At 42.4% G+C, this 27,934-nt stretch overlaps 1 protein-coding gene across 2 annotated transcripts in view; it reads right to left on the bottom strand.

Annotated features, from left to right (window-relative positions):
• Positions 1–27,934, bottom strand: part of OTUD7A (OTU deubiquitinase 7A) — a 445,034-nt gene that overhangs the window by 230,945 nt on the left and 186,155 nt on the right. The window lies entirely within an intron of this gene.

Genomic DNA, 27,934 nt, shown 5'->3' on the forward strand with positions numbered 1-27,934 from the left:
TAAGACAGGACAAAAATAATGCATAATGTAGGGGCAGAGAGACGGATTCCAGTAATGTGTCACTTCTTATACTATGTGTTTTATTTTTATCAGTAGGAGATGATCACAGCCTGAGTGGGTCTCATGTATAAGCCAGTCAGACTAATCTGTATAATCCTTCCCCCACCGCTGATTGGCAGCTTGCGGACAGTGTGTATTATAAACAGGAAGCTGTCATTCAGCGGTGTGGGCAGGGTTATACAAAGATCAGCATTCTGATCACTGCTAGATCTAGAGCAAACAGATTCTATACAAACTACAACAAGTAGCTTAGTAAGTGATGCATCACTGGAATAAGGATCTGTCCCTATATCAACTCTGTTCTCAAATTACATAGCAAAAATCTTTTGACAGATTCCCTTTAAGAGACAATCATTTAAGGGAACCTTTCACATTGTACATGGAGTCTGATCTGTGGACAGCATAGCATAGAGAAGAAGCTGAGCAAAGTGATATAAAGGTTTGTTGGAAAAAAATCAGTGTAAATTGTTTATTTAATTCACTGGAATATCTGATGTTTGTATGCACACGAGTCCAGCGGGCAGTCCAATCAGGGACTGACAGCTATTTCTGCATGCAAACTTATACAGAGAAGACTATCCATCACTGAATAGGTTCAGCCACTGGACTCATGCATATAAACACCAGTCATTTCAATTAATATAATGCAAGTTTAACTGCAACTTTTCCCACAAAATGTATATCAATCTGACCAGATCCTCTTGCTCTATAACATCCTTCCTGCACATCACAAACTATTTTCAACATGACAGGTTCACTTTAATGTAATGGCTGGTGCAGGCAGAATGCTCTCACACTTGTGACATGTCCATTTTAGTAAAAGCTTATATTCTTCATTACATAATATTACAGAAGGTTTTGTTTTTTTTGTTTGTTTTTTTTTTTCTTTTTAAAAACACTTTGATGTTGAGGAAAATAAAAATTCACTTCCATTATTCACATTCAGGGAATCACCACACCAAAGGTTTAGTTGGGGATCCTTAGGCTAAGTTCACATTCCATTAATCATCCGTTAAACGGATCCAGCAGCAATCTGTGGCAAAAAAGGTGCGCAAGCACAACTTTTTTGTTTGTTTTGAAAAATATAGATTTTTACAGGATCTGTTTTTTAACATTGGATTCTTCCAATAATGGATCCGTTAACGGATTGCTATTTAGCCATCCATTGTCTTGCATTTGTGAAGGATCCGTATTTTGCTGGATCAGTTTCAAATGGAAGAGAAATAGCAATCCATTAACGGATAAGTTAAGAAATCAAGTTATTTAATAGCGGACAAAAAAGTTAGTCTTAAAACTAGTCTTAAACAATACTACAGAATAATCCATGAATAAAGGAATGTGAATAGATTTTTAGTGAGTGCCGTCGATTCTATTCTCTGAAGCTGAATCTTTGAACTCTTTCTTGTGCTGTTCCCTAGGCGTTCTTCAAAGAAATCTGGGGTATAATAAGGCCGGAGCCACACAGGGGACTACTACGATCCTCGTATGACACTGGCAGCACAGCGGGAGCCGAGTGTCATGCGAGTGTCACTGCGACCTAATCAAATTGCGCGATCGGAGCACAGCTACAGGGGGCGGGCCGGCCCTGAGGAGGGACGAGCCAGCGCTGCTGAGGGGAGGGCCGGCGCTGCGGAGGAGAGGGAGGGATTTATCTCCCTCTCTCCTCCGTTACCGGCTATTGCCATTCTCGCTCTGCACTCGCAGTACACCGGTGTACTTGCGAGTGCAGCGTGATTTTTCTCTTGCCCCATAGACTTAAATGGGGACTTAAATGGGTGCGAGAGAAACAACTATCAAATTACACTCGCAGCATGCTGCGACTATTTTCTCGGTCTGATCAGGGCTGAGAAAATAATCGCTCATGGGTGCTGACACATAGGCTAATATTGGTCCGAGTGGAATGCGATGTTTTATCTCTCCGATTTTCATACCGTGTGTCTTAGGCCTTAAAATAAAACTCTTGTTAACAGTTAAGTTTGTGTTCCTGTCAAGTCAGGGCTGAATGTGCCATACTGAAGGATAGGAATGTTAAAGAGACTCCGTCAGCACAGGATGACTGTGCAAACCAAGTACAGGCAGTCGTGCATCATGGCGGGATTAATAATTTAAGTACACCTTCCCACATGCTTGTTTTCCCTCAATCTCCACTCTCCCTTCTTAGATTGATGATTTTAGTTTCAAAAGGCCAGAAAAGGTAGGAGATAGATAAAAAACAGACAGGGAGAAGGGGCACTTAAATGATTAGTCCCGCCATGATGCACTGAGCACCTGTACTTGGTTTGAACAGTCATTCTGTGCTGACAGATTCCCTTTAATACCAAATTGTCAATTTTATTAGAAATATTCCGGAGAAATGTCAGAGGAATGACACAAAACAAAGTTCAAAGCAGAGATGCTCCAGAATGATGGGAAATACACAGATTTCCAAAAACAGACATATCAGGAGTGGTGACAAATAGTTTTAAAAGGTCAGAAGCTCCTTTTGAAACCAAGATTTCCCCTATTGTATCCACAGCTGTGCGTCTCCAGGGTTACAGACTACAAAACCTATGCGTAGTCAGACCCTATAGTTATAAGCAAGCTCAACTGGCTATCTTAATATCTGGCAGCCATCCTCTAGCCCTTGGCATCAAACTGTACACTGTGCTGCAGACATACATTGTTTTCTATCGGACTGCTGTATGCAACACAGAACTGTCGACAAAGAAGAAACATTTTCATTAGTCAAGCTTTGTCTGGTTTTCTTGTGTAGATATTAACAGCACAACTACAGAATGCATTCACTGCAGCAATGGGAATAAGAATAATGGAGGACCACAGGACTGGTAGTGTTGGATCACTGAGTCCACATCAACAGACATCGTTTGTTTGGTTACAACCTGTGTCTCTAATGGCCCCATCACACACAGAGATAAATCTTTGGCAGATCTGTGGTTGCAGTGAAATCATGGACATATTGTTCCATTTGTACACAGCCACAAACCGGGCACTGATTGTCCACAATTTCACTGCAACCACAGATCTGCCGCAGATTTATCACTGTGTGTGACAGGGCCTTTACTCTACATACCAAAGGGTCAAAAGAAGGCTACATTTTTTTATTCTTATGAAAAACATGGTAGGTAATTGTTACTTTGCTCATGGTCACCAATGTCACACTGTGGCTAAATATCGAGCAACATATGGCAAAACCTATAACCAAGATATCATACAGGATATGATTCATCATTTGCTCTTTTTTGCTCTTGGTATTAGTTGATGTTTTTTGTGCTAAATTCTTCATAACAGCACACGTGGCTCATGAATGTAGTGGGAAAAAAAGCTCATTATTTTTGTCTTTTAATATTGTTAAGACTTTTTAGAGCAGAAACTCACATGTTCCATTAAAAATGTCACAAAATTTGTGCAAAAATCCACTTAGTGAGGAAACTGTATATGCAAAAAACTTTTTAAAAAGTTGAAATTAATGATTCAGCTAAAAATATCTGAAAACTCCAAACCCTGCCTACAATAAAGAACATAAAAACAAACAGATGAACACATAAAACAGACTTTAAGAAAAAAAACTAAAAGAGAACACGGCTCAACTGAGAAACAAGCAAAAAAAACTTTGAAAACTAGGCAAAAAAAACAGTCTCAAATGTGACTGCTGGGTGTATGCAGACATAAAACATGCAGAAATATGCTTTTCATTTTGCAGTAGCACAAATGTAAGAGGAAGATTGTATCTTGATGACTGGGCTTCTTTGCAGATTGAATTAATGCTTTTTTCCCTGCTTTACCTCTATAAAATGTAAAATTTCTAAAAAGTCCTGAAGGCATCCAAATAGAATTCACACTGTTGATGTGATGGCTGAGAACAGCTCTGCTGTAATAAGTCCCCCACTGCACTGCATTTATGTAAGCCTAGAAGAAAAAAGCCAAGAAAAGGAGAAATTTTGTCTAAAGAAAAAGACTGAGATTTGAATCAATCTACTTAGGGAAACAGGAAATTACAGATGAGGTGGAAAGTCTGGAAAGACAATGCTGCATCCACGATAGTAGTATAAGCTGAACTGGAGAAAGAATAAAAAAGAGAAACGTGGTGCCTCACAATAACTTCTAAAATGGGTTTGCAACCCCTGGTAAGTACCAACCCACCGACGAGTCACTATTCTTTAGGGCACTTTACACGCTGCGATCTCGCTAGCGAGATCGCTAGCGAGCATACCTGCCACCGTCGGTTGTGTGTCACGGGCAAATCGCTGCCCGTGGCGCACAACATCGCTTACACCCGTCACACGGACTTACCTTCCCTGCAACGTCGCTGTGGCCGGCAAACCGCCTCTTTTCTAAGGGGGCGGTTCGTGCGGCATCACAACGACGTCGCACGGCAACCATCCAATAGAAGCGGAGGGGCAGAGATGAGCGGGCGGAATATCCCGCCCACTTCCTTCCTTCCTCATTGCCGGTGGACGCAGGAAAGGAGATGTTCGTCGCTCCTGCAGTGTCACACATAGCGATGTGTGGTGCTGCAGGAACGACGAACAACCAGCAGCATGCACCACCAACGATATTATGAAAAGGAGCGACGTGTCAACGATCTCCTTGGTGTCACACGCTGCGATGTCGCTAACGACGCCAGATGTGCATCACTAACAACGTGGCCCCGACTATATATCGCTAGCAATGTCGCAGCGTGTAAAGCACCCTTAATGGTTTAAACAGCAAGCATACACAACACTGGAGTCAACAAATGGCAGAGGTCCAAGTGCACCAGGAATCACCACTAACAGCAGCTAATGATTACAGGAAGTGTGCTAAATGCAGTGATCCCTGACTGCATTTAAAAACAGCCAAAACTAAAGTACTATATAAAGTCTAAAATAAAATAAGACAAAAAAAGATAAAATACAATATTTGACAAAAATCAAAATAACAAATAGGCCTAAAAAAAATTTGTTCACAAAAAGGTGGAAATAGCATTGCATATTAGGAGGGGATGGCTGTAAATGGACATTTTAACTCATGTGATTGCAACTGCACCGTGAGACACAGGGTGAGGTTACATGCATCTCTATGCAGCTGAGACGCTCCTGTGAGGAGAATGCAAGTCCGTGACAGGTGATGCACCGCGAGACTTGCGCGAGATACACGCGAGGCAATCGCAAGTGTGACACCGGCCTAAGACTGAAGGGAAGAGTAGGGTCAGCACTGAGAAGCTTTGAATAAACTTTATAACTCTGACTTGTTGCCTGTTTGTTGTGTTTTACACACTTGAGTAACTTTTTAACATTAAAATGCTAATTTACTCTACAATCCGCTAGATCCATTTTGTATCCCATCTGGACTTCCTCAACCAGTAGTGCCCAAGGCTCAATATTTTTAGCCAGAATTCATAGTAGGCCTCATTTAGACATCTGTGTTCTATCCAGGTTTTTCACGAATAGAACGCATTCCCATTATAACCTATGGTGCTATTCACAGGTCTGTGTTATTTCAAGGCCTATGCGACAGTGCAAAAATCCGTTTTTTTTCAGCTGCATGGATAAAAAGTGCCAATAGAAGTCTAGTGGGCCATGAAAATCACTGACTGCACATGAAAGCACTGACCAAACCCAGATAACACATGGATCTAGAACACTGATGACACACTGACCAAACCCTGCTGACATACTGTCTACATACTGATGATATATCCAAAGACTGATGACACACTGACCAAACTCTGATGACATTTTGAACTAACCCTGATGACACGCTAATCATACCCTGACCAAACACTGATGACACATTGATCCAGCTGCTTGGATGAAAATCACCAACTGCACATGAACAAACTGACCGAACCCTGATGACACTCTGACAAAACCCTGATGAGAAACGGATCCAAACACCGAAGATACATTAACCAAACATTGATGACACACTGACCAAACAAACACTGATTACACATTGACCAAACTCTAATCAAACCCTGATGACACACTGACCAACCCTTAATGACACACTGACCAAACCCAAATGACAAACTGACCAAACACTGATGACACACTGACCAAACAATGATGACACATTGACCAAACACTGATAACACACTGACCAAACACTGACCAAGCACTGATTACACATGGCTCCATAACATTTATAAGTACAACAGTACCATTTTTTTGCACAGATGAAAAACTGACTTCTGAATGAAGCCTTACTAGCTCCATATGGTACAAATACCCTGTACATTACTCTCTTCTAAAATTCATCATCAAATTACAAGCTAAACTGAGGTGACACTTCGAAAAAAAACACAGGACAGATTTATGGAATGGTCTAAAAGAAAAATCGTCATGTTGGCCACAGCAATCAATTAAAGAGTAGCGTTCATTTATTAAACGGCACTAATAAAATGAAAGTGGTTATGTGTAATGCAGAACCTGAGAGAGACATACATGAATAAGAAAAAGACAATGATGGCTTTAGGCATTAAAGTACTTAGATGTGGCGCCGCACGTGGTTCAGACACACCCCTCAGACCGTTTGGTGGAGAATTAGGTTACGACACTGGACAAGTCAGAAACCTCTATTGTAATGTACTGTATATGGTGCTGCCGAGGTGATACAGTGGGCTTGTTAGGAATATAATGGCGGAAGAATGTGGTGGCAACAGCTTTTATAGTAAAAATATAACGACAGGTTCTCTAACGTAAATTAAAAAAAAAAAATCAAAGGCGATAAGTATTCATGTGCACTTATCAGTTAGGGTGTGTCCATACATTTTCAGTGGTGACACTGTTAAGTGACATTTAAATCCACTGTGAAAATGCACAACATAAGTTATGTGACGATTTTAAAAATCTGCTTCAGATTTTATACCCAGCATGTGGGTGAGATATAAGATATAAGATATATATCTTAAGAACTTTTGTTTGCTAAGGTTCGGTGTAGAAATTTTTGTGACTCAATGATCACTCCATTCATGTGAACAAGTGGTTCCTAGATTCAGGTCTGCTCTTCCATCACCTTTTATGAAGTACTTCACCTATTGACACCCCAGATATCCCCCTTCAAATAAAGACAGACCCATCATCTTTTGGATTAATTTGACCAAATATGCCTTTATTACAGCAAACATAATAAATACTAACTTTCGATGGAAGGAGGTTCTTGGAGGTCTAAAGGCCTGTCTGTACCCAAATATTGTAATCTTCCAGCATTAAAGCCTGCTTTACACGGTACGATCGATTGTGCGATTTCACAATCGATCGTACCCGCCCCCGTCCTTTTTGCGTCACGGGCAAAACCCGTCACACATACTTACCTCTCGTGCGACCTCGCTGTGGGCGGCGAACGTCCACTTCCTGGAGTGGGAGGGACGTTCGGCGTCACAGTGACGTCACACGGCCGCCGGCCAATCAGAGCGGAGGGGCGGAGATGAGCAGGATGTAAACATCCCGCCCACCTCCTTCCTTCCACATAGAGCCGGCGGCGGCCGCGGGAGGCCGGTGAGCTGCTCATCGTTCCCGTGGTGTCACACGGAGCGACGTGTGCTACCACGGAAACGATGGGCGACTAAAGTAACCGATATTATGGAACCTAACGAGCAGTAGCCGACTCACGATTTGTGAGCGATACTGCGTCGCTAGGAGGTGTCACACAGGCCAGCATCGCCAGCGATGCCGGATGTGCGTCACAAAAACCGTGACCCCGACGATCTATCGCCCGATTGATTGCCTGGTGTAAAGCAGGCTTAACTCCAGACGCGAGCACCAGCTCAGAGGCACCTTTGTCGCTAGAAAAATCTTCTCCATGCCACTCGTTCCCCAAGGACCACACTCTGAAGGGTAACAAAACTCTGCTAGGCCATTAGCAAATTCCAAACACAACTGGAGGGTGCCATCTACTTGATCTACAACTCCCCCATCACAATTTTCCACCAACTCCAAGAAACCGTTCACACTGCCACAATGAGCATCACTTAATTGCTAAATTATGCAAGTCACTCCACCAAAATAAGCACACTCTCCATACCTTACTGAAACCTCAAGGTCCACAAGTCAATTCTGAATGTGTTCAAATGTAGACCATCGTTATGCCAAAAACTACCCTCCCCGCATTCCAATCTGTTTGTCTGACCATTTTGCCTCCATTCCTTGCTATAAAATTCCCCACTGCCCAATCTACCGGTACTTTAATTCTTGTCTTCTTAATCTTTTTAATGGATCTAGCAGCACACCAGACCTTCCTAGGAAAAATGTCTGACCATACAATCTTCAATTTTGTATAAGATGGCCAGAGGCGCAAAACATCACGGTGCATATCTTTGAACAAATCCCGGCATTTGTAGGTTGTTGCCTCCAACATGCAACGTCGGAACCTTTGGATAATGATCCAACTGAGCAGAATGATGGAAATCCGGTAATAGTTGCTACCTATGAACACTGTAACGCCTGCCTGGATCAACAGACTCAGATGGGATGTAATGGACAGGCTAGAGGAAAGCCACTCATCAAGCAGGATCCCCAGAACCCTGAAACCCTTTAACCCCTATACAGGGATTTGGAATTACACAGGGCCCTGGAGATCACTACCTGTGGAAGGCAGCAGTCCGATGAGAGTAGACGTCAAACCAGGAATAGCAGAACAGGGACAGAATCGGCAGGCAATGACGTAATCAGAAAACGTAGCAGAGGTCAAATCTGGATGGGTCAGCGAGGTACAAAAACAGCAGGCAGAAGGGTAGTCAGAAAACACGCAGAACTCAGCACACAGAAATCACAAAACAGAATAAGGCAGACCAGGAGCCAGGAAATCAGAACTATCTCTGGCAGAGGTCAGCAGACAGGAGGGGAACTAAGAAGGGTGTGGTGTCTTCCCATTGGCTGTAGCTGAACGCTGGCAATTCCAGCTGGAAGACACACACCACCCACAGTCAGCCAGTGGTACTGCAGATCCCAAGATAACCCAGCTCAGTGGATGATCGGAGCCTGCGCCCACCGGTGCCTCTGGCATCGACTCCTCTCCCATCACCAGCACCATCCACAGCCGGAACACGGCGTCGCCTGGCGATCGGAGCAGAAGTCGCTGGAGCGGACTCCGGTGGTGACGTAATAAACACTTAACCAAAACCTCGTTCCTGGAAAAAACCCATCTTGCACCCCTCTCTGCCCTTACCTCCCCCAATATACAAATCAATGCCCCAAAATCCTTACTAAAGGTGGTTCACCTAATAATAAAAAGAAGAGGGAATTGAATATCAGTACACATAAAACAAAAACATTCAACATACTATTTTTTTTTTTGCTAATCTATATGTATCGTGCTTCAGAATATATACCTGTCAATTCTGTTAAACTCCGGTCACACCAAATTTGGATACACATACAACTTATATCTCCTAGACTCCCACATGCCTATTTTTTGTTTCGCCAATGAAGGGAGGCTCTGTCTCTCCACCTCAGTCACAGCTCCAATTCTAAACAAATGGTGGCCAAATTTATCTGCTTCCAATCCTAGCCTTCTTAAACAGTATTTAAAAACTACTGCAAACACTTATTGTGATAGAAAGAAGCCATATTCGCGTTGTAGTAATGGGCTCAAACTGATCCCCTTCAGACCTAAATATGACTTTACATAATGCACAGGGCACATCATAGAACTCTTCAACGAGCCGAACAACACTCTTTTCTTTTCCCATTTGATCCGTTTCTGAGTGACACACCCACAATTCTACTGAATCACATAACAATCCTACATCGCGTCTCAATAAATACCCTTCAATAACCAATAATGGTGATACCAACTTCCCTACCATCATAGCCCCAAAATAAGCCCAAGAAAAAGCCAACCAAAATAACACCCCCTCAAAAGTTAAACTGCACACCTGTACCAATTTTTCACCCACGTGCTCCAACAACTTAAACAAAATGGGCCTCTAGTAATCTACTTTGAGTACCTTTACAAAAACGTTTTAAAGCTTGGCCCAGCAAAAAATTCTTAGTAAATTCTCAGACTCTCTAAACTTACAGCTAAAAGCTATCCTGGCCAAAAATATATTAACTCTCAAAACTGACCACCTAGACATACTCTAACCAACACAGCAAAGTGCCTACTTGATCCTCTTGATATACAACATATCCTAGCTGCTTGGTACAAACCTCCCAATCACAACAGCCAAGGAAGCCCTTGTCAATTGACCTGATGCTTGCAAGGCAACTCCCAGAGCTCTATGAACAATCTGCACTCTTCTACCAGTGCCAAAGTCCGAAATGGTACCACTGCAAATGAGAAAGAGAATCAGCTATAGAATTGTACACCCACGGAGTATGAACTGCTATCACCCATGAATTAAGACACAAACCCCACAAAACAAAACAAAATAAAATGAAATGCTGCAACAAATGTACCGCAAGAGGTGATGAAGCAGATAAATTATCTATTAACGTCACTACTAAAATATTATTGCAGTGAAACCTAACCTTGTCACAAAAAATTTCTACCCAAGCTGACAATGCCCCTACAATTGGAAAAAAAAAATCCAATAATATGATGTTCTTGTTGTACCCTGCAGCCACTCAAGATTTAGACTATTTGCCCACGCACCAATGACATTTAAAGTGCTGAAACCCGTACTTCTCGCTACATCGTTAAACAAATCAGTCAAAATTAGAGACTGACCATTGTACCTGCCCTGAAACCCCTCCCACACTAACAAATCATCCCTGAGGTACATTGTTAAACAGATATAATGATGAGCGATGGTGACTCCAGCCGTGATGGCAGCCAAACGCCGGGAAAAAACCCTACCCATCAGCATAAACCGGCACACAAAATTGCTTTTTCTCAGCAATGAGTGAAGGTCTCTGCATTAAACCTTTTTGTCTTATGAACCTCCATGCACAGTGCCACAGTTTTCTCCTTAGGCACCCTGCACTTTTTCGTACTGTGTCGATGGTGATTTTCAGAAAACTAAGACAAGTGGTGCGATATTCTGTCTTATTCTATGCTAAAGGTACCCCCCAAGTGATGGGCCACCATGCTATTGAGCTCAATAATAAATTGGCAAATCAGGAAATCCGGATGACAAAAAAAACAAAAATAATCGAGGTAGTGAATAACCGATGATATCCTATCCACATCTCGTATAGCCCATTCCAAAAATAAAACTACAGGCCTCAAAGCACATGACAATGAGCAACCCATTGGAAGACCCTTATCTACAAAATACCTACCCTCACAAAATCAATCTAACAAGTGTAAACTATCAGGATGCACCGGCAGCAACTGAAAAGTGGATTTGATATTTATTTTTGCTAATAATGCACCGCTTCCATAATTGCTTGCCAACTTAACAGCCTTGTCAAAAGAGGTATAACCATGGCGCAAAGTTCCATGTTAATAACATCATTCACCGAAAATACTTTTGGGGAAGATAAATATTGAATAAGCAGAAATTTGGTCAGCTCCTTTTTGGACACAGCCGCCAATGGTGAAACTACCAAATTTGGCAAAGTAAGGAAGTTGAAAGGACCCGCCATCCACCCACAAGCAACCTCAAACTGAATGTTTTGAGTTACAGTACTACTGCAGAAAGTGAATAAGCAGATTTCAAATTCTTGAGCTTAAAAGAAACCTCATGAGCCAGTGCGGGAATCTTAAAACTGAACTGAAAACCCCTTTACAAAAACAAAGCTAATCTATTTAGATAAGGTGGCTATCCCAAAAAGGCTCACTGGAGTCTGCCCTTTTTCTAAAATTGCCCCCACACTTTCCGTTACTCTTTTAAAAACAACAATCTGCTCTGTGGGCATCCCAGCACGAGGAGCACTGGTGTTTGAATGTATAGTTGGCCTTAAACTTACATTAGCCATCACTAAACTGCCAACAAAACCTAAGCTTTGACCCAGCAGTTCAAGTCTGTGCAGAGGCCCCCATCGTATCACACAGGTAGAAGAGAAGACCGGGTTTATGCCGCGCTAAAAACCACTGATGCGTGTAAATTAAAAGATTTCCTTTTTATTGGACAGTTCCTACGCGTTTCAGACCCGTCTCCTTCCTCAGGAAAAGAAATCATATTACAGCAAGGCCGCTTGGACCTATATATAAGAAGCAAACAGCCATGTATGCATTAAGGACTGCCTGTATGACTCAGAGCTGATGACTCAGAGCCACATGGTAAAGAAGAAGAGAAAAAAAAAAAACTAGGGCACCTGCACGATAGAGGTGATACAAGTTCAAGGAAACGAGGGGTGACCAGAGTTCACTACCGTGCGAACCAGATACAATGCGCTTGCGCTAGACAAGCAGAAAAGGAGGTTTTGTCAATCTAGCGGCAATGAGTGCAAAAAGTGCAGAAAGACAGCAAAAAAAAAAAAAAGGTGTAACAGATGCATATAGCAGTCATTTGCATGAAGAATAAGAGTATTAACGAGAGATGGAGGAACATAGAGGACAAATACAGAAACGCAATAGAAATAAATAATAAATGGTAAAACAATAAGACTATACTTATTGTAGATATATATAGGACAGTGTCAATATAAAAATTACTACATGGTTTTCAAATTATAAATATACATACAATATTAATTCAATAAAACACAAGAAATGAGTAAAAAGTTTGTTTTCACGTCCCTCTGGATATTCACTCACGATCGCTGTATGCCCATATATAGTTCTATATACATATACTTTTTTACACATTGTTTTGAATTTTCACTCACAATCTCTGTATCCCCATGTAGAGTAGAGGACTAAACACCAGTAAATTCCCCTATACTCCATAGGTTCACACACCATCTTAAACACATCCCTCACATCTCTTCCCTCTGACTTTATTAAATAACACGAGGAACAAGTGTTTTCATGTCTTTATTCATTCATTTATTTATTTTTTATTTTTTCAGTATTCCCTTTGTTGGAATTATCCATGTTTCTTGGGATCATGCTGTTTCAGACACTTTTTTCTGTTATTCACGATTATTCCATCTTTCCTTTTTTTTTTCTTCTTTTTCTTCTCTTCCTTTTTTTTTTTTTTTTTTCTCTTCTTCTTTACCATGTGGCTCTGAGTCATCAGCTCTGAGTCATACAGGCAGTTCTTAATGCATACATGGCTGTTTGCTCCTTATATATAGGTCCAAGCAGCCTTGCTGTAATATGATTTCTTTTCCTGAGAAAGGAGACGGATGTCTCTGAAACGCGTAGGAACTGTCCAATAAAAAGGAAATCTTTTAATTTACACGCATCAGTGGTTTTTAGCGCGGCATAAACCCGGTCTTCTCTTCTACCTGTGTAATACAGAATTCCTCTCCCGGGGCTGCAGCTAAACCACCGGGCACTCACAGGCTATCATAAGGGGTTGTGACTGGCACAACCTCACCAGGAAAGTGCTTCTTTGTCTTGTCTGGCCACCCTCATACCGGGTAAGACCCTATTGCGCTTTTTTCCCCTTTACAATTTTACGAGGCCCCCATCGTAACACGTTGACCAGTCATACTTACCTCACCATGAAAGGACTGGCCAAAATGTTACATGCCATACCTTTCAACCATAAGCCAATTTTGTTTTTATTTCAACAAATATTGGGCCACACCACTTTCCTCTGCCTAAACTGCTCGCCATACCTCAGTCAAGTCTGAGCTCCGTAGGTGCGATGCACATCCCTATTGCATCTAAATAACAAAAAAAGTGCAAATCAAAGTTCTGGGGCCTGCTCTCCTATCAAACCTTTCTGTATCGTAAGAGGCTGTAACCAAAAGTCTGTGGAATTAACGGCTATTTACGCTTTTTCTCCTCTACTTTTTTACTCGTCTTTTTTCTTCACTTCAAAGTAAAAATTTATTTAATAGAAGTAGCGAAAATATTTCAACATATTCATCTTTCCAAATCTTCTCTTTTTTTTTTTTTTTACCTCCCTAGAAACAAACTAGGGACAAATATACACCTCTTTTTTCGCCCCATCATCTAGAAAAATTTTATCCCTCTCTTTTTCAGCCTGAACCGACACTGATGTGCTATTCCCACTAGTGGCTTCACCTGAACCAACCTCAACAACTTGTGCTGTAGCATTTCCTCTAGCAGTCCACACGGCGACACGAAACTCCACTAACCACTATTAGGGCTCATTCAGGCGACCATTCCGTCTGTCCTGTTCAGTTCCTGTTTTTTATGGTCCTACTGACAGGACCATCTTTTCAATGTCTTTTGTATAGGATCGGATGGCACACGGAAGCACTTCTGTGTGCATCAGTTCCTACAAAAAAACACATTGAATGCCGTATGTCTGTTCCGTTATTATGGAATATGTCCTATTCTGTTCCGTAATAACGGACCATGACTCTATACAAGTCAATGGGCCTGCAAAATCCCCAGAAGCACTGTGTGACTTCCGTCGGGTGCCCCTGCAGTCTGTGTCCCACTCCCGCACCAGCCCCGCAGCTGCTCGCACTGCAGTATGTCAGCATCTACCTACATTGCAGTCTGTCAGCATCTGCCCGCACAACAGTGTCAGCAGCTGCGTGGATGATGAGCGCCGACATTAGTAAAGTTCATTACCTGCGGTGATAAAGTCCTGCACTCCTGACGTCAGTGCTCGTCACTGACTACCATGCCGGCCGCCTTGTCACATCAATTCTCGCGGGCGACCTGAGACTGTGACTAGCTGTGACGTCACGGGCTCCCGCGATACTCTGCTTGTAAACACGGCGGACAATGGAAGTCAGTGGCAAGCTCTGATGTCAGGAGTGCAGCGGCGCTCATCACCCAGGTAATGTACCTAGCTAACCTCATGAAATCAGCGCTCGTCATCCCCTGTGGTGACCTAGGATGACCTATTGATGGTAGCTCGGGTCACTGCACTGCTTTCCCAGTCAATGGGGAATATTCTGTTCTTCATTGACTTGAACAGTGAGTATGGATCGTCGTGGGACACCCTTATTGGATTATGCCGGACCTGGATTTGTTTTTTCTTTATAATAAATTGGTGAAAGAGGGAATGTGTTGGGGAGTGTTTTTTCAAATAAAAATTTGTCGTCTATTTTTTTTAATCACTGACAGGGTTAGGGATGTCGGGTATCTGATAGACACTGTGACATCACTAACCCAAGGGATTGATGCCAGGTGACATTTCACAGCTGGTATCAACCCTATATATTACCCCGTTTGCCACTGCACCAGAGTTTTCGAGATAAGCCGGGTAAAGTCCCAGGACTGTCGCATCTAATGGGTGCGGTAATTCCGGTCGGCTACTGGCTGATATTTTTAGGGTGGGGGCTCCCAATAATGTGGGTCTCCCCAGCCTGAGAATACCAGCCAACAGCTGTGAGGCTTTATTTTGGCTGGTATCAAAATTGGGGGGCACTGCACGTCGTTTTTTTTTAAATTATTTATTGTACTGTACGATATAGACCCGCCCACCGGTGGCTGTGATTGGTTGCGGTCAGACAGCTGTCACTCAGCATGGGGGCATGTCTGAGTGCAACCAATCACAGACACCGGTGAGCAAGGAAGCACTGAATATGAAATGAGCCTAATGAGCGGCCGGCTTGGGAAGACCAAAGAGCTGCCGCGGGAGCAGTGTAACAGCTGTGCCGGTGATCAGTGAGCATATTAAGCTTGCTCCAACCCCTTTGCGCCGGATCCTGTTGCTCATAGACCTTACATGGGCCCAGCATCTGGACAGATACCCTAGACTGTATGCAACTCTCCTTCCGCATTATTTTTTTGTGGTCCGCAAAAAAAAAAAAACGGAAGTCACACGGATGACACACAGACCATATACAGAACGGGACGGATGCGGTTGTCACTCGGATGCCACACCGATGCATCCATGAAAAAACAGGACCATTTTTTGAGGACCGGAAAAATGGTTGTGTGACTGTAACCTTAACTATGGTAAGACGTTCCAACAATTCATGGACACCTTTAACAAATTCCTAATACACCCCCTGTCTGAATCTAATGTACCCCATCTATTTCCACTATTTAAATTACCCCGTGATGTACCTGACAATTGACTAATTCCTGCCCCTGGTGAAGCTGCATTGGAAAAAGACAAACACCCCATAGAAGCATACTCATGAGGCTGCATCAGTTCCAGAAAACCACCGGCCAAAGATCCTGAATCCCAGCGATTGTCAAACCTTGACCTAGCATTAACCTTCAGTTATCCAGGTGGAACTACATTTCTATGAACGATCACAGAGAAGCGAATTGCAGGCTGCACTCCATCTCTGCAAAATCCACCCATCTACGATGTCTTCTCCTAAAGCTCAAGGGATTCCAGCCCTCCTGTGCTGGGCCCCATTGAAGAAAAATCCTGCGGGGAACAAGCACAGGCACTTTGCTAGCCATCTCACTCGAAGAACCTGCCGCCATATTGTTGTAGCCTGAAGCAAAAGAGGCAGGCGGTCTGGTCATATGACTGGCTGAAGTCTTAGGTTCCTCCTCCACTGGCCCCAACTGCCTAGTTAGATTCCTCCCAAGCCGAGATCTCACCATGGAGAGTCCCTGGTGAGCCTCCTGCGGAGCTGCCGAGTCCTTGGAGCTGTGTCAGAGGAGAGACTTTCTGGCGGTCTGGCTCTGCGCCCCCGTCGTGTCTGAGTTTCTTCAGTCTCCCCACTAATATCCGACTCAGCGAGGATTTACTTGACATGGGACACCACGCAGGCCCCGTGTGCGCATCTTTTAGCAGCCCTGGAGCTGCTCTAGAATCTGCTGCACCGATGACATTGCTGACCATGTCACCTCAGGAGGACAGGTAAGGTACGGATACCTTATGCTGTCATAAGCCCATACTAAATGAGGGCCTCCCAGCACCTTCCCTCCTTCATATGTGCCTGCATTTCTTGCTCCCACCCTCATATTACCGCTTTGGACCCCATTAATTACTCACCCACACACGTGCAAGCTAATTCACCCTCTGTTTGTTCTACAAAGCTGAGTCATGGGTTACTATGCCCATAGGTCTGTTGGGGCTCAGTTTTTCCTGTACTGTACTATGTGCACAGATTTCTGCAACACACTTCGGTGACAAATCTACCATATGCTTTCAATTTCAATGTATTCTTTGTTTGCAAATAAGAAAAAAACTGTACAAAACGCAGGTCCAATCCTCCATTATCTACAGAAGATTTATAACTATTAAATACTATCATCGTCTTCCCTCTTTCTCGGTATACAACTCATGATGCTCATTTCCTACAGAGGTCCACATGCTCTCACAGTCCTTTTCACATTCTCTCCTGCTTCCCTCACATCATGCCAGGTGCTCTGTCAATCCCCCACTGATAGTCAAGGAACATGAACACAGTCTATATGGAAGTTTACGAATGGATTAAAAGTGATTTGCAGAACATGAGGGTTCTTAGGAGATTTCTATTATTGTGAGACTACGTTCACCCGACCATAGTTTAAGTCCGAGTGCTATTCGTGGAAACCGTGGCCATCATATGGACAGCATTCGGACCAACGTGATTCAATTGGGTTTTCCAGATGTCTGCACAAAAGAAAACAAAAAACAACAATGCATGCACTATTCTTTTCTGAATATTGGATGAGACTCGCCTATATAAATCTATGGGTGTACAAAGAATATCAAATGGCATACAGATCAACCTTATAGCATCCAGTTTTTACATTGCCATTGTAAATATAGAAAATGGTTTTTCGACTTGTAAATTTGATTCACTGCTGATGTATAAAAACTAATGAAATATGCATATAATACATGTGATAAAATAGATGAAAAATCATGTTTTTTTGGATGAAGATTTTTTTTTTTTTATGTTTGTGTGAACTTAGTCAAAAGGGCTCATGTGCCTAAAAATCGGATGAGTGCTATCTGATTTTTGTGCACACGGACCCATGTTATTTAGCAGAGCTGTTCAGATGAACAGCTACTCTCTCGGTCTGTCCGCCCCTAAGAAAAAAATATCACAGTGTGCACCACTTAGGTTCAAAGTATTGTGTATACAAATGGCTGGCAGCTCCAGCACTCATCCAATATTTGCAAGAGCACACGGAGGTGCCCTTGGAGCCAGTCATGTATAGGATTTGCGGTGGTGACCATCCCGATATTTCATGCGCTAGCCTGCGGCCAGCCTAAATATATGACGGAACATACTAAGCATATCGGATTATAGGAAATGGAAATTGACAATTACTTTCATATTTTTAAGAGTAAAGAAATTTTGCAAACATTGAAAATATATAAGAATGGGTAAAAGTGATGGCTTTGACAGATGAGAAATTTATTTTCACTGCATAATGGCCTTTTGCTAACTCAATGAAATAATTATGTGCTATTGTTTCTTCTGCCCACAGATTGTTCCTGCCTGCATTAGAAAAGACTTCAGAACAATATAGGCTCCACATGAGACATAGGCAACTTTATAGACACTAATCCACACCTATGGGATCAGCCATATCAGGATACATTTTACAATACAGTGGAACCTTGGATTAAGAGTAACTTGGTTTGAGAGCGTTTTGCAAGACAAGCAAAGCTTTTTAAAAATGTGTAACTTAGTTTAAGAGCAATACTTTGCAATTAGAGTAACTACTCAGCGTGCACACTTCCGGTTAAGTCTTTTCCCCATGCTCTGACCTGCTCTAGAGGTAACTTTCCATACGTATGTACTGTATACAGTATACCATTGTACAGTATAGTATATACTATATAGCATGTCTATGTTTGCTTTTGTGGATACAATATTGTACTTTCTTTCTGCTTGTACTGCACCTCTTGCACACTAACAATTTTATTGTATGCTAAAGTGCAGTTTAATTTACTTTATATGTTTTTCACTGTACTATACAGTATTTTATGTTAGTGTACTGTAACAATTTTATATGAATACAGTACATTATATTGTATTACTGTTATAAGTTTGTATAAATACAGTAAATATGTTTGGGTTGTGGAACGAATTGTCTGTGTATCAATTATTTCCTATGGGGAAATTTGCTTTGATATAAGAGTAACTTGGTTTAAGAGCACACTCCTGGAACGAATTATGCTCGTAATCCAAGGTGCCACGGTACTCTCATATACGCTCATACATACAATACAGTGAATACAAACATGTAACAATCCTAAAACAACATAATTATCTAGGATTAGAAATACTTTTGTTAGTAAAGGCTTTGACATACAAAAAGCAGAACAGGGAAACTGACAATACAATATGCGATTCATCCATAATCAGTGAACAGAGAATTATTTATCAATGAAATCCCATAGAAAGGGAGGAAATCAAAAGCGAGGCTAGCTGCCAAGAAGCTGCTAAGTGTTGCTTTGAAAAAGGACATCTTAAACATGAAATGATCTGAAAGGAGTCTCGGGAAGTGTGGTTTCCTTCCCTAAATAGCTGGTCTCTGTTAGAAAGGAGATACCCAGTGTGCCAATGGTTACTGCTTACCGTGGGCTGCCTGTACCATGCTGCTTCTGCTCAGAAGAGCAACAAACCCGGCTCTGTGTGACAATGACTCATTGGCGACTCAGAAAAGCTGAAGGGATCTCAGATATAGCTTCTAATATGCAAATACACACTTGTTTTTTAGCATTACTCGGAAATTGCCGTTCTTGCCAGGCCTATTTAACATAGCAGTTATGCTTCATTTTTGCCAATGGGCTTTAATAGAAGAGTAAGTTCTCAGTGTTTTCAGCATTTAGATTTATTTTTAAATTAGTCACTTAACATCATTATTATTGAACGTTTCCAGCGTGCACTAAAATGAATGGTCATCCCACAAAAAAAGAGTAAGAGGTTACAAGAAATCACTGTGATCAGTGGAATCGTGATGCAGTTACGGCAGCTTATTGTTCACTGAATGCATTTCCCAAAATATGAATAACGTCGATGACAGCAGGTACATCCAGCCCACCAGGGCATCTACACAACGGAGCTTACGACTTATCGCTTTAAAATAATTAGTGGAAAGCTTCTGTAGAGTTTGAGAAATCAATTTAATAAAGACAAATTTAAAAAAATAAAATTGGTTCTGAGCCTTAGGGGCACTTTGCACGCTGTGACATTGCAGGCCGATGCTGCGATGCCGAGCGCGATAGTGCCCGCCCCCGTCGCAACTGCGATATCCTTGTGATAGCTGCCATAGCGAACATTATCGCTACAGCAGCTTCACATGGACTCACCTGTCCTGCGACCGTCGCTCTGGCCGGTGACCCGCCTCCTTATTAAGGGGGCAGGTCATACGGCGTCACTGCGACGTCACACGGCAGGCGGCCAATAGGAGCGGAGGGGCGGAGATGAGCGGGATGTAAACATCCCGCCCACCTCCTTCCTTCCGCATATCCTACGGAAGCCGCAGTGACGCCGGTAGGAGATGTTCCTCGCTCCTGCGGCTTCACACACAGCGATGTGTGCTGCCGCAGGAGCGAGGAACAACATCAGACTGTCGCGTCAGCGTAATCATGGATTACGGCGACGCTGCACCGATGATACGATTACGACGCTTTTGCGCTCGTTAATCGTATCATCGAGCCTTTACACACTACGATGTTGCATGCGATGCCGGAAGTGCGTCATTTTCAATTTGACCCCACCGACATCGCACCTGCGATGTCGTAGTGTGCAAAGTACCCCTTAGGGCTCGCTCACATGAGCGTATAAAAAAATAAAAAAAATCGGTCCAATTCTCATCCAAACAAGTAGGATAAATTTTTTCTCACTTGTCTGTGTGCTGTCCAGATACGATCCACTTTTTTTTTTTACACAACAGCTATTAATATTTAACAGGACCATTTAATTCCCCATTTTACAGAATAGTAATGTATCCATAAAAATTGGATGCCATCCTGATGGTCCATATGGCCTCCGATCGCCTTTCCTGCATTCTACCGATTTCATTGTGAAATCACAGCATGCTGTAATTTTTTTTTCTCATGGCGATCTGTCCTGCCTTATTAAATAACATTGGTCTGAGTGCAACCCTTTTTTTTATCGGATTGGATTTTTATGCTCGTGTGAGCGAACCCCTACAGATACTGTGATAGTCTCTGTCTTTTAAACCTATTAAAGGGAACCTAACAGGTCCCCTGTGCACCCATATCTGCTAGCAGTTCTGGGTGCATATCTAGAATCCCTGCCTAAGGGCACGCTCACATGAGCTCACACGAGCGTGAAAAACAGACAAATGTAATGCGAGAAAATATCGCATTGCACTCTGACCAATGTTAGTCAATGAGGGCGAGCAGTTGGTCAGCTTTTCTCACATACAGATTCTGGATGTGAGAAAAGGTGCAACATGCTGCGATTTTCTGCTAGAGCCATATCACTCGCACCCATTCAAGTGAATGGGTGCAAGAGAAACATCGGACTGCACTCGATGTTATCCCAGTGCAGTGCGATATACGCACAGTCTGACAATGGAGGAAATGGGGGGGATTAACCCCTCCCTCTCTTCCGCAGTGCCCGCCCTCAGCTTCACAGCTGTGACCTGATTGCAACATCGGGTCACAGTCGCATGACACTCGACTCACGCTCGCAGCAGAGCCTGAGGCGGGGGTGATTAGCATATTGCATCCGATGCTATCACATCGGATGCCATACGTTTGTGTGAGTCCAGCCTAATAGTCCCAGCATTTACTATCTAATATATAAAGCTGAATGTGTGTATGTATGTACAGTTAGGTCCAGAAATATTTGGACAGTGACACAATTTTCGCGAGTTGGGCTCTGCATGTCACCACATTGGATTTGAAATGAAACCTCTACAACAGAATTCAAGTGCAGATTGTAACGTTTAATTTGAAGGTTTGAACAAAAGTATCTGATAGAAATTGTAGGAATTGTACACATTTCTTTACAAACACTCCACATTTTAGGAGGTCAAAAGTAATTGGACAAATAAACCAAACTCAAACAAAATATTTTTAATTTCAATATTTTGTTGCGAATCCTTTGGAGGCAATCACTGCCTTAAGTCTGGAACCCATGGACATCACCAAACGCTGGGCTTCCTCCTTCTTAATGCTTTGCCAGGCCTTTACAGCCGCAGCCTTCAGGTCTTGCTTGTTTGTGGGTCTTTCCGTCTTAAGTCTGGATTTGAGCAAGTGAAATGCATGCTCAATTGGGTTAAGATCTGGTGATTGACTTGGCCATTGCAGAATGTTCCACTTTTTTGCACTCATGAACTCCTGGGTAGCTTTGGCTGTATGTTTGGGGTCATTGTCCATCTGTACTATGAAGCACCGTCCGATCAACTTTGCGGCATTTGGCTGAATCTGGGCTGAAAGTATATCCCGGTACACTTCAGAATTCATCCGGCTACTCTTGTCTGCTGTTATGTCATCAATAAACACAAGTGACCCAGTGCCATTGAAAGCCATGCATGCCCATGCCATCACGTTGCCTCCACCATGTTTTACAGAGGATGTGGTGTGCCTTGGATCATGTGCCGTTCCCTTTCTTCTCCAAACTTTTTTCTTGCCATCATTCTGGTACAGGTTGATCTTGGTCTCATCTGTCCATAGAATACTTTTCCAGAACTGAGCTGGCTTCATGAGGTGTTTTTCAGCTAATTTAACTCTGGCCTGTCTATTTTTGGAATTGATTAATGGTTTGCATCTAGATGTGAACCCTTTGTATTTACTTTCATGGAGTCTTCTCTTTACTGTTGACTTAGAGACAGATACACCTACTTCACTGAGAGTGTTCTGGACTTCAGTTGATGTTGTGAACAGGTTCTTCTTCACCAAAGAAAGTATGCAGCGATCATCCACCACTGTTGTCATCCATGGACGCCCAGGCCTTTTTGAGTTCCCAAGCTCACCAGTCAATTCCTTTTTTCTCAGAATGTACCCGACTGTTGATTTTGCTACTCCAAGCATGTCTGCTATCTCTCTGATGGATTTTTTCTTTTTTTTCAGCCTCAGGATGTTCTGCTTCACCTCAATTGAGAGTTCCTTAGACCGCATGTTGTCTGGTCACAGCAACAGCTTCCAAATGCAAAACCACACACCTGTAATCAACCCCAGACCTTTTAACTACTTCATTGATTACAGGTTAATGAGGGAGATGCCTTCAGAGTTAATTGCAGCCCTAAGAGTCCCTTGTCCAATTACTTTTGTTCCCTTGAAAAAGAGGAGGCTATGCATTACAGAGCTATGATTCCTAAACCCTTTCTCCGATTTGGATGTGAAAACTCTCATATTGCAGCTGGGAGTGTGCACTTTCAGCCCATATTATATATATAATTGTATTTCTGAACATGTTTTTGTAAACAGCTAAAATAACAAAACTTGTGTCACTGTCCAAATATTTCTGGACCTAACTGTATGTATGTATGTATGTATGTGTGTATGTCCGGGATTGACATCTGCACCGTTGCAGCTACAGCCACAAAGTTTTGCCCACTCACACATCTGGACCTCGAGAGCATCATAGGCTATGTTGTGAGGCGAAATTTTAACCTCGCGTTCCAATTTACTAATAAATTTTGCCCCTATCTACATAATGGGGAAAAAGTGAAACGAAAAGTGTATCTGCACCGTCGCATTTACAATCACGAAATTTTGCACAGACACCTCATGTGACCCAGGGAATGTCGCAGACTGTGTTTTGACAGGAAAATTTAACCCCGCGCTTTACAGTTACTCTCCAAAAACCATGCCTCCATTAAAGTAAATGGAGCCTGGAACTACAGGTTATTAGTAGGAGCTGTGATTGGTTGCTATAGGAACAAAAGACATTGTTACTATAAGAAGCTTATATGTGAGGTAATAAGATATCGGTGGGGAGACGGATAGAGAGAGACAGACAGATAGACAGACGGTGAAAGAGACAGACAGTGAAAGAGTCAGACAGTGAAAGAGACAGACAGTGAAAGAGACAGACAGACGGTGAGACAGACAGAGACAGACCTGGAAAGAGACAAACAGAGACAGACCTGGAAAGAGACAGACCTGGAAAGAGACTGCATTGGAAAGAGATAGACCTGGAAAGAGACAGACCTGGAAAGAGACAGATGGGAAAAGAGACAGACAGAGACAGACCTGGAAAGAGACAGACCTGGAAAGAAACAGACCTGGAAAGAGACAGACCTGGAAAGAGACAGAGACAGACCTGGAAAGAGACAGATGGGGAAAGAGACAGATGAGGAAAGAGACAGATGTCGAAAGAGACAGATGGGGAAAAAGACAGACAGACATGCAGACAGGGACAGAGAAAGGCAGACAGGGAAGGAGGAGACAGCCAGAGAGACAGACAAAGATAGATGAGGAAAGACACAGACCTTGATAGAGACAGACGGGGAAAGAGACAGAGAAATAGAGACAGACAAGGAAAGAGACAGACAGAGACAGGCAGACAGGGAAAGAGACAGACTTAGAAAGAGACAGATGGGGAAAGAAACAGATAGAGACAGACAAAAAAAAGAGACAGGCAGACGGGGAAAGAGACAGACGGGGAAAGAGACAGACCTGGAAAGAGACAGACGGAGCACATTACTTGGCCAATTTAGTTAAATCTGTGTGGAATATCTGTGGTGTTGAAATATATGTTGTGAAATGCTTCTATTAGCTTAGTTTTTGCCTTTTAATAATTACATTTCTATTTATTTGTTTTGTGTTTTTTGTGTGCAGAATACAATTTTGTTAATACATTCTATTTTGTTAACAAAAGTTATTAACCCGGGCGAAGCCAGGTAGTACAGCTAGTAGCATATATAAACAGATCTTTAGAAAAAGTGTTTCTAAAAATTGTTCATGAGATGCTAATGAGGGCTGTGACTAGTTGCAGAGGTGTTAGTCAGAAGGCTAATCAGCCCCCTGAGCTTGTTATCATGCCTCTGTGGGCGTGATAACCTGCTTTATAATGCCCAGAGTCATGGCAGCGCCATACAAAACCATGCATGCGAGCAGCTTTCTACATGTTATCACTTTGCTCCTTTGACTCTGGGTGAAAGCACCCTGGCTTCAAAGAGGCTCACTACCCATGATTGGAAGATATCCTCACTTCCGGTCATGCGCATTACTCCTCTTTGAAGCCGGGACACATACATCCGGTTTCTGAGTAGTGCGCATGACCGGAAGTGCGGATGATGTCCGATCATGGGCAGTGAGCCTCTTTGAAGCCAGGGTGTATACACCCGGCGTCAAAGGAGCTCAATGATAACATGTAGAAAGCTGCACATGCGCGGTTTTGTATGGCGCTGCCATGACGCTGGGCATTGTAAAGCAAGTTATGACGCCCACAGAGGCATAATAACAAGCTAAGTGGGCCGACTAGCCGCCTTCTGGCTAACACCCCTGTGACTAGTCCCTACGTTCATTAGCATCTCATAAATGATCTTTAGAAACACTTTTTCAAAAGATCTGTTTATGTATGCACACAGAATTGCTAACAGCTCTGGGTGCACTGGAGACCTGAAAGGTTCCCTTTAATCCCTTCACCCGCAGGCAAATTTCAGTTTTTTATTTTTTCCTTCCCTTTTTCCAAAAGCCATAACTTTTCTTATTTTTCCATCAATATAGCCATATGAGGGCTTGTTTTTTGCGGGACGAGTTTTACTTTTCAATGACCCCATTCAATTTGTCCCATATTGTACTTGAAAATAGGAAAAAAAATTCCAAGTGTAGTGAGATTGCAAAAAAACCTTCAATTGCACAATTGTTTTTTGGGGTTTTTATTTAGTGTTCACAATTTTGAAAAACTGATCTGGTATTATGATTAAAATCTGGGGTTCAGTGATGGTTTATTTTTTGCATCTTGCAATTATACCATTTTTGTGTAGATGTGATGATTTGATCGCTTGTTATTGCATTCTAATGCAATGTTGCAGCAACCAGAAAAACAAAAACAAAATTTTGGCAAATTTTTTCTTGGTACGCTGTGAACCGATCACATTAATTTATTTTATATTTTGATAGATCGAAAATTTCTGAACGAGGCGATACCAAATATATGTTTTTTTATTGTTTTATTTTCAATGGGGCAAAAGGGGGTAATTTGAATTTTTACGTTTTTTTATTTTTTAATATTTTAAAAACTTTTTTTTTTACTTTTTTTTTTTTATTAAAGTTACTAGTCCCCCTAGGGGGGTCATGGCAGCGACAGGAGTCATCATCTTACCCCACACTGCCATGACAACCCATTGGCACCCCATGATCACGTTAAGGGGTTGCCAATGGCGACAGGGAATGGCACTTTCCCTGCCGTAGCACATTAGATCGTACTGTCAGAGTTTGACAGCATGAGCAAAGGAGTTAAAAGGAGTGGGTGGATCTCTGATCCACCCGCGCCTGTTAGTCTTACATGTGTGCGGATCAGATCAGCAGACATGTGCAGGGATAACCCTGGGCTCGCAAAGGGACCCCGCGATAACGAGACAGACATGGCCAAGGATGTACCAGTATGTTCTTGGTCCTGAAGGGGTTAAAGGGATCAGGCCAGAAGAAATTTGTTACCTCATCTGAGGGCAGCATGATGTAAGGAAGACTCTCCATGCAACATTGCATAACTTTGTATACTGGGTGCACTGACACAGAGTTTTTAGATTTAGCAGAGCTGCAGGTTCTCTATATACAATATATATATAGACAGTGAGCTTCTAATCACAGAAGAATGCATGTCGGACTTCCAGGCAAGAGGCAATGTTATCCAAACAATGATAAAGTCCTGGAGCTAAAACAATCATTGCAAGTAAACAACAGCAGGCATATTGATGAGAGACATCTTTGAATTCTGTGTTTTAACTCCTACAGCATGCAGTCTTCAGATTACATAGCAAAAACCTGCTAACCGATTCTCTTTAATGTCTAGGCTCACACTGTGCAGCTATCTTATCTGTGTTTTTTAGCTGGTAAACCATTGCAACCATGTGATCAGATCTAGGCAACACAGAGCAGACAGAAGTAGTCCTGTCTCTCTTTGTCAAGCTCTTTAAATGCCGCAGCTACTATTAACAGCATATATGAGGTTTGTCTGATCCTTTCCATTACAGTACATCCCAGCTATCAATCATTCCTCTGATGGAGAAGGAGACTGACTTGGCTAATGATTGGAGTCAGATTGCCAGACACTGATCATATCGCAGACACAAAGACGGTGAAACTTTCTGTTTGTGTTGAAACTAAAGAAGACGCTTCACTTCCAGGAGGACAAAAATGAGGCTGATTTTGAGCTGTCAGTTTTATTTTCAGAACTAAAAATATATTGCAAAGCTTTAGAAATTTACATTTGCAAAATGACTCAAGGATTTTAATATTGCTGGACTACCCCCTTTAACACAGAATAAATCCAGACTGCATTCCAAGGATAAGATATGTGCTCAGACTACATGAAGGCCTCCTAAAAAAAATAGCTGAGTACTCCAGTACCCCTGGCAGATTTAGCATGTATCCTACATCATTTAAGTGCTAGTAATATTCACCTGTCCTAGTTATGAGGATCTACCAAAGATTTTGGCAGGAACGGGCCCCTCTGTAAGACCAACATTTGGAACCCTTGCAATCGAAATACCCATAATGTAAACCTTTATGTGTCTGTGAAAGAAACTGGTCGCTACTTTGGAGGAAGAAGTGGACCTGATACCTCTTAGGCCCAGGGGTGGGATTCAAATTTTTAACAACAGGTTCTCTGTAAACCCCGCCCATTTGAAAACCACACCCATTTTGTTAGCTACACCCATTTTCACACACTTTCCTCAACCAAAAAATACAAGTAATTTAAAGTAAAATCTTCTTCCCCTCCTATACCTTCACTCTCCTGTCCAGCACCAGTTGTTCCAGTCACTGTCAGTCATATTGTATTAAATGATTTTTATACATTTTTTAAAAATGATTACTAAAGGAGCCCTGCTAAAATTGGAACGGACGACCTTCCCCATACAGATCCCATCCCATTATGGCCTCTTTCCCCTGCAGATCTCATCCCATTATGGC

This window comes from Anomaloglossus baeobatrachus, chromosome 4 (genome assembly GCF_048569485.1).
Source record: "Anomaloglossus baeobatrachus isolate aAnoBae1 chromosome 4, aAnoBae1.hap1, whole genome shotgun sequence".
NCBI lineage: Eukaryota > Metazoa > Chordata > Amphibia > Anura > Aromobatidae > Anomaloglossus > Anomaloglossus baeobatrachus.